Source organism: Drosophila mauritiana, unplaced genomic scaffold (genome assembly GCF_004382145.1).
Source record: "Drosophila mauritiana strain mau12 unplaced genomic scaffold, ASM438214v1 U_173, whole genome shotgun sequence".
NCBI lineage: Eukaryota > Metazoa > Arthropoda > Insecta > Diptera > Drosophilidae > Drosophila > Drosophila mauritiana.
In genome coordinates, this window is record NW_022881304.1 from 13,996 (window position 1) to 28,903 (window position 14,908).

Consider the following 14,908-nt stretch of genomic DNA (forward strand, 5'->3'; position numbering starts at 1 on the left):
ATATTGTCTCTATCATATAATTAATATAAAGACTTTAATGAATTGTGTCAAGTTGCCAAACACCTCGTCATCAATTTAGTGACGCATATGATATTGTCCCTATCATATAATTTTTGATATAAAAACTTTAAAGAATTGTATCAAGTTGCCAAATACCTCGTCATCAATTTAGTGACGCATATGATATTGTCCCTATCATATAATTAATATAAAGACTTTAATGAATTGTGTCAAGTTGCCAAACACCTCGTCATCAATTTAGTGACGCATATGATATTGTCCCTATCATATAATTTTTGATATAAAAACTTTAAAGAATTGTATCAAGTTGCCAAATACCTCGTCATCAATTTAGTGACGCATATGATATTGTCCCTATCATATAATTAATATAAAGACTTTAATGAATTGTGTCAAGTTGCCAAACACCTCGTCATCAATTTAGTGACGCATATGATATTGTCCCTATCATATAATATTTGATATAAAGACTTTAAAGAATTATATCAAGTTGCCAAATACCTCGTCATCAATTTAGTGACGCATATGATATTGTCTCTATCATATAATTAATATAAAGACTTTAATGAATTGTGTCAAGTTGCCAAACACCTCGTCATCAATTTAGTGACGCATATGATATTGTCCCTATCATATAATTTTTGATATAAAGACTTTAAAGAATTCTATCAAGTTGCCAAATACCTCGTCATCAATTTAGTGACGCATATGATATTGTCTCTATCATATAATTAATATAAAGACTTTAATGATTTGTGTCACGTTGCCAAACACCTCGTCATCAATTTAGTGACGCATATGATATTGTCCCTATCATATAATTAATATAAAGACTTTTAAAGAATTGTATCAAGTTGCCAAACACCTCGTCATCAACTACTATATTATGGTTGCGCCGACCTCTCATATTGTATTCTCTTATGTCTTCATAGGATTTTGGCAATTATACGAGTAAATTAAATAATATACATATGAAAATGATTAATTATTATATGTATAAGGGAAAAAATGCTGAAATATTCCCATATTATCTTAGTATTATAGAGGAAAGACCGTTGCCGACCTCTGATATTGTTCAAAACTTATGTATTTATATGATTTTGGCAATTATATGAGTAAATTAAATAATATACATATAAAATGATTAAATATTATATGTATAAATGTATAAAGGAAAAAATGATGAAATATTCCCACATTATCTTAGTATTATAGAGGAAAGACCGTTGCTGACCTCTGATATTGTTCAAAACTTATGTATTTATATGATTTTGGCAATAATATGAGTAAATTAAATAATATACATATGAAAATGATTAATTATTATATGTATAAATGTATAAGGGAAAAAATGCTGAAAATATTCCCATATTATCTTAGTATTATAGAGGAAAGACCGTTGCTGACCTCTGATATTGTTCAAAACTTATGTATTTATATGATTTTGGCAATTATATGAGTAAATTAAATAATATACATATGAAAATTATTAATTATTATATGTATAGGGGAAAAAATGCTGAAATATTCCCACATTCTCTTAGTATTATAGAGAAAAGCCATTATAGTGAGAGGGTATAGTAGTGTAAACGACCGGAATTACGACAGAGGGTTCAAAAACTACTATAGGTAGGCAGTGGTTGCCGACCTCTCATATTGTTCAAAACTTATGTATTCATATGATTTTGGCAATTATATGAGTAAATTAAATAATATACATATGAAAATTATTAATTATTATATGTATAGGGGAAAAAATGCTGAAATATTCCCACATTCTCTTAGTATTATAGAGAAAAGCCATTATAGTGAGAGGGTATAGTAGTGTAAACGACCGGAATTACGACAGAGGGTTCAAAAACTACTATAGGTAGGCAGTGGTTGCCGACCTCTCATATTGTTCAAAACTTATGTATTCATATGATTTTGGCAATTATATGAGTAAATTAAATAATATACATATGAAAATTATTAATTATTATATGTATAAGGGAAAAAATGCTGAAAATATCCCACATTCTCTTAGTATAATAGAGAAAAGCCATTATAGTGAGAGGGTATAGTAGTGTAAACGACCGGAATTACGACAGAGGGTTCAAAAACTACTATAGGTAGGCAGTGGTTGCCGACCTCTCATATTGTTCAAAACTTATGTATTCATATGATTTTGGCAATAATATGAGTAAATTAAATAATATACATATGAAAATGATTAATTATTATATGTATAAGGGAAAAAATTCTGAAAATATCCCACATTCTCTTAGTATTATAGAGAAAAGCCATTATAGTGAGAGGGTATAGTAGTGTAAACGACCGGAATTACGACAGAGGGTTCAAAAACTACTATAGGTAGGCAGTGGTTGCCGACCTCTCATATTGTTCAAAACTTATGTATTCATATGATTTTGGCAATAATATGAGTAAATTAAATAATATACATATGAAAATGATTAATTATTATATGTATAAGGGAAAAAATGCTGAAAATATCCCACATTCTCTTAGTATTATAGAGAAAAGCCATTATAGTGAGAGGTATAGTAGTGTAAACGACCGGAATTACGACAGAGGGTTCAAAAACTACTATAGGTAGGCAGTGGTTGCCGACCTCTCATATTGTTCAAAACTTATGTATTCATATGATTTTGGCAATAATATGAGTAAATTAAATAATATACATATGAAAATGATTAATTATTATATGTATAAGGGAAAAAATGCTGAAAATATCCCACATTCTCTTAGTATTATAGAGAAAAGCCATTATAGTGAGAGGTATAGTAGTGTAAACGACCGGAATTACGACAGAGGGTTCAAAAACTACTATAGGTAGGCAGTGGTTGCCGACCTCTCATATTGTTCAAAACTTATGTATTCATATGATTTTGGCAATAATATGAGTAAATTAAATAATATACATATGAAAATGATTAATTATTATATGTATAAGGGAAAAAATAATCATATTATATATGAATAATGGAAAAAAAATGAAATGTTCCTATAATCTCTTAATATATAAGAGAATAGCCCGTATGTTGGGTGGCAAACGGAATTGAAAATACCCGCTTTGAGGACAGCGGGTTCAAAAACTACTATAGGTAGGCAGTGGTTGCCGACCTCCCGCATTATTCGAAATATTTATTTCGGATTATGTTTATATTGGTTACATACAATAAAGTATATTATTATCCGTACAAATTTGTTTCTCAGTTCTATAGAACACGGGACTTGGCTCCGCGGATAATAGGAATATACGCTTTATAGATAATATCGTTGAAACAAAAGTCAAGTTTCTATTATATATAGAATAACAAATCGTTTCCATATATTATCGTTAATTTTTGGAGGCAGGCAAATATTAATTTATTACCTGCCGTATAGTTGGATTATTATATCGTTACGGTATAATACAAATATGGATTCTTATGAAAGAAATATAAAATTATATATTAAATGTGGAAATATTATCATATGCGCTTGGTTTTATGTTATATATTACCAGAGATATATATGAAAAGAGATAAATTTTAAATTTATCTTCAAAATGCAAATGATTTAACTTAATATTTATATTGGTTAAACAAAAATTGTACATGTGTGGATACAATAATTATGTATGTTGGAAATAAAATGATATTTTATAATGAAATATGTATGTATAAAAAGATAAAATTATAGAAATATATATATTACAATAATTAGATGAAATTCTTGTTATATTGGTAAAACAAGTATAAATTAAAAATGAAAATATGGATTACGAATGCTATATAAAAATGGCCGTAATCGAATGGATTTTTTTACTTATATATTTAAAATTTTACCCAAAGGCGAAATATTGAATTTTATTCAATATAATAAAAATCATGGAATTATATAAAGTGAAAAATCTATATATCTATATATCTATTATATTGCTTATTTCGATTCAAAATATATGAATGGAATATGAAGGAAAAACATTATTCTGGTTGATCCTGCCAGTAGTTATATGCTTGTCTCAAAGATTAAGCCATGCATGTCTAAGTACACACGAATTAAAAGTGAAACCGCAAAAGGCTCATTATATCAGTTATGGTTCCTTAGATCGTTAACAGTTACTTGGATAACTGTGGTAATTCTAGAGCTAATACATGCAATTAAAACATGAACCTTATGGGACATGTGCTTTTATTAGGCTAAAACCAAGCGATCGCAAGATCGTTATATTGGTTGAACTCTAGATAACATGCAGATCGTATGGTCTTGTACCGACGACAGATCTTTCAAATGTCTGCCCTATCAACTTTTGATGGTAGTATCTAGGACTACCATGGTTGCAACGGGTAACGGGAATCAGGGTTCGATTCCGGAGAGGGAGCCTGAGAAAACGGCTACCACATCTAAGGAAGGCAGCAGGCGCGTAAATTACCCACTCCCAGCTCGGGGAGGTAGTGACGAAAAATAACAATACAGGACTCATATCCGAGGCCCTGTAATTGGAATGAGTACACTTTAAATCCTTTAACAAGGACCAATTGGAGGGCAAGTCTGGTGCCAGCAGCCGCGGTAATTCCAGCTCCAATAGCGTATATTAAAGTTGTTGCGGTTAAAACGTTCGTAGTTGAACTTGTGCTTCATACGGGTAGTACAACTTACAATTGTGGTTAGTACTATACCTTTATGTATGTAAGCGTATTACCGGTGGAGTTCTTATATGTGATTAAATACTTGTATTTTTTCATATGTTCCTCCTATTTAAAAACCTGCACTAGTGCTCTTAAACGAGTGTTATTGTGGGCCGGTACTATTACTTTGAACAAATTAGAGTGCTTAAAGCAGGCTTCAAATGCCTGAATATTCTGTGCATGGATAATGAAATAAGACCTCTGTTCTGCTTTCATTGGTTTTCAGATCAAGAGGTAATGATTAATAGAAGCAGTTTGGGGGCATTAGTATTACGACGCGAGAGGTGAAATTCTTGGACCGTCGTAAGACTAACTTAAGCGAAAGCATTTGCCAAAGATGTTTTCATTAATCAAGAACGAAAGTTAGAGGTTCGAAGGCGATCAGATACCGCCCTAGTTCTAACCATAAACGATGCCAGCTAGCAATTGGGTGTAGCTACTTTTATGGCTCTCTCAGTCGCTTCCCGGGAAACCAAAGCTTTTGGGCTCCGGGGGAAGTATGGTTGCAAAGCTGAAACTTAAAGGAATTGACGGAAGGGCACCACCAGGAGTGGAGCCTGCGGCTTAATTTGACTCAACACGGGAAAACTTACCAGGTCCGAACATAAGTGTGTAAGACAGATTGATAGCTCTTTCTCGAATCTATGGTGGTGGTGCATGGCCCGTTCTTAGTTCGTGGAGTGATTTGTCTGGTTAATTCCGATAACGAACGAGACTCAAATATATTAAATAGATATCTTCAGGATTATGGTGCTGAAGCTTATGTAGCCTTCATTCATGGTGGCAGTAAAATGTTTATTGTGTTTGAATGTGTTTATGTAAGTGGAGCCGTACCTGTTGGTTTGTCCCATTATAAGGACACTAGCTTCTTAAATGGACAAATTGCGTCTAGCAATAATGAGATTGAGCAATAACAGGTCTGTGATGCCCTTAGATGTCCTGGGCTGCACGCGCGCTACAATGAAAGTATCAACGTGTATTTCCTAGACCGAGAGGTCCGGGTAAACCGCTGAACCACTTTCATGCTTGGGATTGTGAACTGAAACTGTTCACATGAACTTGGAATTCCCAGTAAGTGTGAGTCATTAACTCGCATTGATTACGTCCCTGCCCTTTGTACACACCGCCCGTCGCTACTACCGATTGAATTATTTAGTGAGGTCTCCGGACGTGATCACTGTGACGCCTTGCGTGTTACGGTTGTTTCGCAAAAGTTGACCGAACTTGATTATTTAGAGGAAGTAAAAGTCGTAACAAGGTTTCCGTAGGTGAACCTGCGGAAGGATCATTATTGTATAATATCCTTATCGTTAATAAACATTTGTTATAATACAAATAAATACAATTTACCAAAATAAAAATATTACAAAATGATTCCACGGAATCAAAAGTTAAAGTCAAAATAAAATGAAGATGGCTTTTATTTTATATGTGGGGCTTGGCAACCTCATAAAAAGACTTTAACATTATTAATGTTTTGTGCGTATTTGTGGCAGTACCTACTACAACAATGGCGTTTCCTATAAAAACAAATTCTCGAAAATGGAAATCGAAGAAACTGAACAAAATTTGAAAGTAGAAGTCGAATTAAAATTAAAATAATTTTGAATGTGGTATTCAAAATAAGTGTGTGTGTATATGGACCATAATATACACGCGTTGCGAATATGTATTGTTCATCTATGTTATGAGCATACGTTGGCTAATGCAACAACCTAAAATATACAATGTTTGTACCTGTCATCCATCAGGTTAATGTTTTATATAAATTTTGCAGTATGTGTCACCCAAAATAGCAAACCATAACCAGATTTTTATGATACATAATGCTTATATGAAACTAAGACATATCGCAACATTTATTTTTAGGTATAAAAATAAATTTATTGAAGGAATTGATATATGCCAGTAAAATGGTGTATTTTTAATTTCTTTCAATAAAAAACAATATTGATATTATATAAAAATGAATTATAAAACTCTAAGCGGTGGATCACTCGGCTCATGGGTCGATGAAGAACGCAGCAAACTGTGCGTCATCGTGTGAACTGCAGGACACATGAACATCGACATTTTGAACGCATATCGCAGTCCATGCTGTTATGTACTTTAATTAATTTTATAGTGCTGCTTGGACTACATATGGTTGAGGGTTGTAAGACTATGCTAATTAAGTTGTTTATAAATTTTTTATAAGCATATGGTATATTATTGGATTAAATAATGATTTTATTCATAATATTAAAAAAGAAATGAAAAACATTATCTCACATTTGAATGTGAAAAACGAAGAGAAATATTTTCTTTTTCAATCAAATAATACTGAGAAATGTCTAGCATAAAAAATTGAAATATTTTCATCTAGAATTGTCTCTTATTAATGATTCGGAAAAAGAAAATCTTGGTTTTGTTATTATTCTTCGTTGGTTCGTTAAATGGATAAAAAATAACTTTGCTTACAAGAACTATTGGAACTATTTATAACGAATTTAATTGATTGTTTTATCATTTATATATAAAGAATTTATGGCAAAAAATAGTTATATATACAACCTCAACTCATATGGGACTACCCCCTGAATTTAAGCATATTAATTAGGGGAGGAAAAGAAACTAACAAGGATTTTCTTAGTAGCGGCGAGCGAAAAGAAAACAGTTCAGCACTAAGTCACTTTGTCTATATGGCAAATGTGAGATGCAGTGTATGGAGCGTCAATATTCTAGTATGAGAAATTAATGATTTAAGTCCTTCTTAAATGAGGCCATTTACCCATAGAGGGGTGCCAGGCCCGTAATAACGTTAATGATTACTAGATGATGTTTCCAAAGAGTCGTGTTGCTTGATAGTGCAGCACTAAGTGGGTGGTAAACTCCATCTAAAACTAAAATATAACCATGAGACCGATAGTAAACAAGTACCGTGAGGGAAAGTTGAAAAGAACTCTGAATAGAGAGTTAAACAGTACGTGAAACTGCTTAGAGGTTAAGCCCGATGAACCTGAATATCCGTTATGGAAAATTCATCATTAAAATTGTAATATTTAAATAATATTATAAGAATAATGTGCATTTTTTCCATATAAGGACATTGTAATCTATTAGCATATCCCAAATTTATCATAAAATATAACTTATAGTTTATTCCAATTAAATTGCTTGCATTTTAACACAGAATAAATGTTATTAATTTGATAAAGTGCTGATAGATTTATATTATTACAGAGCGTTAATTTTTCGGAATTATATAATGGCATAATTATCATTGATTTTTGTGTTTATTATATGCTCTTGTATGATTAACAATGCGAAAGATTCAGGATACCTTCGGGACCCGTCTTGAAACACGGACCAAGGAGTCTAACATATGTGCAAGTTATTGGGATGTAACCTAATAGCGTAATTAACTTGACTAATAATGGGATTAGTTTTTTAGCTATTTATAGCTAATTAACACAATCCCGGGGCGTTCTATATAGTTATGTATAATGTATATTTATATTATTTATGCCTCTAACTGGAACGTACCTTGAGCATATATGCTGTGACCCGAAAGATGGTGAACCTATACTTGATCAGGTTGAAGTCAGGGGAAACCCTGATGGAAGACCGAAACAGTTCTGACGTGCAAATCGATTGTCAGAATTGAGTATAGGGGCGAAAGACCAATCGAACCATCTAGTAGCTGGTTCCTTCCGAAGTTTCCCTCAGGATAGCTGGTGCATTTTAATATTATATAAAATAATCTTATCTGGTAAAGCGAATGATTAGAGGCCTTAGGGTCGAAACGATCTTAACCTATTCTCAAACTTTAAATGGGTAAGAACCTTAACTTTCTGATATGAAGTTCAAGTTATGATATAATGTGCCCAGTGGGCCACTTTTGGTAAGCAGAACTGGCGCTGTGGGATGAACCAAACGTAATGTTACGGTGCCCAAATTAACAACTCATGCAGATACCATGAAAGGCGTTGGTTGCTTAAAACAGCAGGACGGTGATCATGGAAGTCGAAATCCGCTAAGGAGTGTGTAACAACTCACCTGCCGAAGCAACTAGCCCTTAAAATGGATGGCGCTTAAGTTGTATACCTATACATTACCGCTAAAGTAGATGATTTATATTACTTGTGATATAAATTTTGAAACTTTAGTGAGTAGGAAGGTACAATGGTATGCGTAGAAGTGTTTGCGTAAGCCTGCATGGAGCTGCCATTGGTACAGATCTTGGTGGTAGTAGCAAATAATCGAATGAGACCTTGGAGGACTGAAGTGGAGAAGGGTTTCGTGTGAACAGTGGTTGATCACGAGTTAGTCGGTCCTAAGTTCAAGGCGAAGCCGAAAATTTTCAAGTAAAACAAAAATGCCTAACTATATAAACAAAGCGAATATAATACACTTGAATAATTTTGAACGAAAGGGAATACGGTTCCAATTCCGTAACCTGTTGAGTATCCGTTTGTTATTAAATATGGGCCTCGTGCTCATCCTGGCAACAGGAACGACCATAAAGAAGCCGTCGAGAGATATCGGAAGAGTTTTCTTTCTGTTTTATAGCCGTACTACCATGGAAGTCTTTCGCAGAGAGATATGGTAGATGGGCTAGAAGAGCATGACATTACTGTTGTGTCGATATTTTCTCCTCGGACCTTGAAAATTTATGGTGGGGACACGCAAACTTCTCAACAGGCCGTACCCAATATCCGCAGCTGGTCTCCAAGGTGAAGAGTCTCTAGTCGATAGAATAATGTAGGTAAGGGAAGTCGGCAAATTAGATCCGTAACTTCGGGATAAGGATTGGCTCTGAAGATTGAGATAGTCGGGCTTGATTGGGAAACAATAACATGGTTTATGTGCTCGTTCTGGGTAAATAGAGTTTCTAGCATTTATGTTAGTTACTTGTTCCCCGGATAGTTTAGTTACGTAGCCAATTGTGGAACTTTCTTGCTAAAATTTTTAAGAATACTATTTGGGTTAAACAATTAGTTCTTATCAATTATAACGATTATCAATTAACAATCAATTCAGAACTGGCACGGACTTGGGGAATCCGACTGTCTAATTAAAACAAAGCATTGTGATGGCCCTAGCGGGTGTTGACACAATGTGATTTCTGCCCAGTGCTCTGAATGTCAAAGTGAAGAAATTCAAGTAAGCGCGGGTCAACGCGGGAGTAACTATGACTCTCTTAAGGTAGCCAAATGCCTCGTCATCTAATTAGTGACGCGCATGAATGGATTAACGAGATTCCTACTGTCCCTATCTACTATCTAGCGAAACCACAGCCAAGGGAACGGGCTTGAATAATTAGCGGGGAAAGAAACCCTTTTGAGCTTGACTCTAATCTGGCAGTGTAAGGAGACATAAGAGGTGTAGAATAAGTGGGAGATATTAGACCTCGGTTTGGTATCGTCAATGAAATACCACTACTCTTATTGTTTCCTTACTTACTTGATTAAATGGAACGTGTATCATTTCCTAGCCATTATACGGATATATTTATTATATCTTATGGTATTGGGTTTTGATGCAAGCTTCTTGATCAAAGTATCACGAGTTTGTTTATATAATCGCAAACAAATTCTTTAATAAAACGATGCATTTATGTATTTTGATTTGAAAATTTGGTATAACTCCAATTACTCAGGTATGATCCAATTCAAGGACATTGCAGGTAGGGAGTTTGACTGGGGCGGTACATCTCTCAATAATAACGGAGGTCCCAAGGCCAGCTCAGTGCGACAGAAACCACACATAGAGCAAAAGGGCAAATGCTGACTTGATCTCGGTGTTCAGTACACACAGGGACAGCAAAAGCTCGGCCTATCGATCCTTTGGTTTAAAGAGTTTTTAACAAGAGGTGTCAGAAAAGTTACCATAGGGATAACTGGCTTGTGGCGGCCAAGCGTTCATAGCGACGTCGCTTTTTGATCCTTCGATGTCGGCTCTTCCTATCATTGTGAAGCAAAATTCACCAAGCGTTGGATTGTTCACCCATGCAAGGGAACGTGAGCTGGGTTTAGACCGTCGTGAGACAGGTTAGTTTTACCCTACTAATGACAAAACGTTGTTGCGACAGCATTCCTGCGTAGTACGAGAGGAACCGCAGGTACGGACCAATGGCACAATACTTGTTCGAGCGAACAGTGGTATGACGCTACGTCCGTTGGATTATGCCTGAACGCCTCTAAGGTCGTATCCGTGCTGGACTGCAATGATAAATAAGGGGCAATTTGCATTGTATGGCTTCTAAACCATTTAAAGTTTATAATTTATTTTATAAACGACAATGGATGTGATGCCAATGTAATTTGTAACATAGTAAATTAGGAGGATCTTCGATCACCTGATGCCGCGCTAGTTACATATAAAAGCATTATTTAATACAATGACAAAGCCTAGAATCAATTGTAAACGACTTTTGTAACAGGCAAGGTGTTGTAAGTGGTTGAGCAGCTGCCATACTGCGATCCACTGAAGCTTATCCTTTGCTTGATGATTCGATAAATAAATGATTTTTCCTGTAGCCAAACAAACACCTCGTCATCAATTTAGTGACGCATATGATATTGTCCCTATCATATAATTTTTGATATAAAGACTTTAAAGAATTATATCAAGTTGCCAAAAACCTCGTCATCAATTTAGTGACGCATATGATATTGTCCCTATCGTATAATTTTTGATATAAAGACTTTAAAGAATTCTATCACGTTGCCAAATACCTCGTCATCAATTTAGTGACGCATATGATATTGTCCCTATCATATAATTAATATAAAGACTTTAATGAATTGTGTCAAGTTGCCAAACACCTCGTCATCAATTTAGTGACGCATATGATATTGTCCCTATCATATAATTAATAAAAGACTTTAATTGTCAAGTTGCCAAACACCTCGTCATCAATTTAGTGACGCATATGATATTGTCCCTATCATATAATTTTTGATATAAAAACTTTAAAGAATTGTATCAAGTTGCCAAATACCTCGTCATCAATTTAGTGACGCATATGATATTGTCCTATCATATAATTAATATAAAGACTTTAATGAATTGTGTCAAGTTGTCGTCATCAATTTAGTGACGCATATGATATTGAGACTTTAATGAATTGTGTCAAGTTGCCAAACACCTCGTCATCAATTTAGTGACGCATATGATATTGTCCCTATCATATAATTTTTGATATAAAACTTTAAAGAATTGTATCAAGTTGCCAAATACCTCGTCATCAATTAGTGACGCATATGATATTGTCCTATCATATAATTAATATAAAGACTTTAATGAATTGTGTCAAGTTGCCAAACACCTCGTCATCAATTTAGTGACGCATATGATATTGTCCCTATCATATAATTTTTGATATAAAAACTTTAAAGAATTGTATCAAGTTGCCAAATACCTCGTCATCAATTTAGTGACGCATATGATATTGTCCCTATCATATAATTAATATAAAGACTTTAATGAATTGTGTCAAGTTGCCAAACACCTCGTCATCAATTTAGTGACGCATATGATATTGTCCCTATCATATAATATTTGATATAAAGACTTTAAAGAATTATATCAAGTTGCCAAATACCTCGTCATCAATTTAGTGACGCATATGATATTGTCTCTATCATATAATTAATATAAAGACTTTAATGAATTGTGTCAAGTTGCCAAACACCTCGTCATCAATTTAGTGACGCATATGATATTGTCCCTATCATATAATTTTTGATATAAAGACTTTAAAGAATTCTATCAAGTTGCCAAATACCTCGTCATCAATTTAGTGACGCATATGATATTGTCTCTATCATATAATTAATATAAAGACTTTAATGATTTGTGTCACGTTGCCAAACACCTCGTCATCAATTTAGTGACGCATATGATATTGTCCCTATCATATAATTAATATAAAGACTTTTTAAAGAATTGTATCAAGTTGCCAAACACCTCGTCATCAACTACTATATTATGGTTGCGCCGACCTCTCATATTGTATTCTCTTATGTCTTCATAGGATTTTGGCAATTATACGAGTAAATTAAATAATATACATATGAAAATGATTAATTATTATATGTATAAGGGAAAAAATGCTGAAATATTCCCATATTATCTTAGTATTATAGAGGAAAGACCGTTGCCGACCTCTGATATTGTTCAAAACTTATGTATTTATATGATTTTGGCAATTATATGAGTAAATTAAATATATACATATAAAATGATTAAATTATATGTATAAATGTATAAAGGAAAAAATGATGAAATATTCCCACATTATCTTAGTATTATAGAGGAAAGACCGTTGCTGACCTCTGATATTGTTCAAAACTTATGTATTTATATGATTTTGGCAATAATATGAGTAAATTAATAATATACATATGAAAATGATTAATTATTATATGTATAAATGTATAAGGGAAAAAATGCTGAAAATATTCCCATATTATCTTAGTATTATAGAGGAAAGACCGTTGCTGACCTCTGATATTGTTCAAAACTTATGTATTTATATGATTTTGGCAATTATATGAGTAAATTAAATAATATACATATGAAAATTATTAATTATTATATGTATAGGGAAAAAATGCTGAAATATTCCCACATTCTCTTAGTATTATAGAGAAAAGCCATTATAGTGAGAGGTATAGTAGTGTAAACGACCGGAATTACGACAGAGGGTTCAAAAACTACTATAGGTAGGCAGTGGTTGCCGACCTCTCATATTGTTCAAAACTTATGTATTCATATGATTTTGGCAATTATATGAGTAAATTAAATAATATACATATGAAAATTATTAATTATTATATGTATAGGGGAAAAAAATGCTGAAATATTCCCACATTCTCTTAGTATTATAGAGAAAAGCCATTATAGTGAGAGGGATAGTAGTGTAAACGACCGGAATTACGACAGAGGGTTCAAAAACTACTATAGGTAGGCAGTGGTTGCCGACCTCTCATATTGTTCAAAACTTATGTATTCATATGATTTTGGCAATTATATGAGTAAATTAATAATATACATATGAAAATTATTAATTATTATATGTATAAGGGAAAAAATGCTGAAAATATCCCACATTCTCTTAGTATATAGAGAAAAGCCATTATAGTGAGAGGGTATAGTAGTGTAAACGACCGGAATTACGACAGGGTTCAAAAACTACTATAGGTAGGCAGTGGTTGCCGACCTCTCATATTGTTCAAAACTTATGTATTCATATGATTTTGGCAATAATATGAGTAAATTAAATAATATACATATGAAAATGATTAATTATTATATGTATAAGGGAAAAATGCTGAAATATCCCACATTCTCTTAGTATTATAGAGAAAAGCCATTATAGTGAGAGGGTATAGTAGTGTAAACGACCGGAATTACGACAGAGGGTTCAAAAAACTACTATAGGTAGGCAGTGGTTGCCGACCTCTCATATTGTTCAAAACTTATGTATTCATATGATTTTGGCAATAATATGAGTAAATTAAATAATATACATATGAAAATGATTAATTATTATATGTATAAGGGAAAAAATGCTGAAAATATCCCACATTCTCTTAGTATTATAGAGAAAAGCCATTATAGTGAGGGGTATAGTAGTGTAAACGACCGGAATTACGACAGAGGGTTCAAAAACTACTATAGGTAGGCAGTGGTTGCCGACCTCTCATATTGTTCAAAACTTATGTATTCATATGATTTTGGCATAATATGAGTAAATTAAATAAATACATATGAAAATGATTAATTATTATATGTATAAGGAAAAAAATGCTGAAAATATCCCACATTCTCTTAGTATTATAGAGAAAAGCCATTATAGTGAGAGGGTATAGTAGTGTAAACGACCGGAATTACGACAGAGGGTTCAAAAACTACTATAGGTAGGCAGTGGTTGCCGACCTCTCATATTGTTCAAAACTTATATTCATATGATTTGGCAATAATATGAGTAAATTAATAAATATACATATGAAAATGATTAATTATATATGTATAAGGGAAAAATAAATTTATGAATAATGGAAAAAATGAAATTTCCTATAATCTCTTAATTATAAGAGAATAGCCCGTATGTTGGGTGGCAAACGGAATTGAAAATACCCGCTTTGAGGACAGCGGGTTCAAAAACTACTATAGGTAGGCAGTGGTTGCCGACCTCCCGCATTATTCGAATATTTATTTCGGAT

The 14,908-nt window shown here is 33.1% G+C and overlaps 3 non-coding genes across 3 annotated transcripts; all 3 read left to right on the plus strand.

Moving 5' to 3' along the window:
* The first annotated feature begins 3,991 nt into the window (after nucleotides 1-3,991).
* Nucleotides 3,992-5,985, plus strand: LOC117149206. The gene has a single exon (XR_004460119.1). It is a non-coding gene; the product is annotated as a small subunit ribosomal RNA (ribosomal RNA).
* Nucleotides 5,986-6,671: 686 nt separating this feature from the next.
* On the plus strand, nucleotides 6,672-6,850 carry LOC117149202. The gene has a single exon (XR_004460116.1). It is a non-coding gene; the product is annotated as a 5.8S ribosomal RNA (ribosomal RNA).
* Nucleotides 6,851-7,243: 393 nt separating this feature from the next.
* Nucleotides 7,244-11,192, plus strand: LOC117149203. Its single transcript, XR_004460117.1, has one exon. It is a non-coding gene; the product is annotated as a large subunit ribosomal RNA (ribosomal RNA).
* Nucleotides 11,193-14,908: the final 3,716 nt, after the last annotated feature.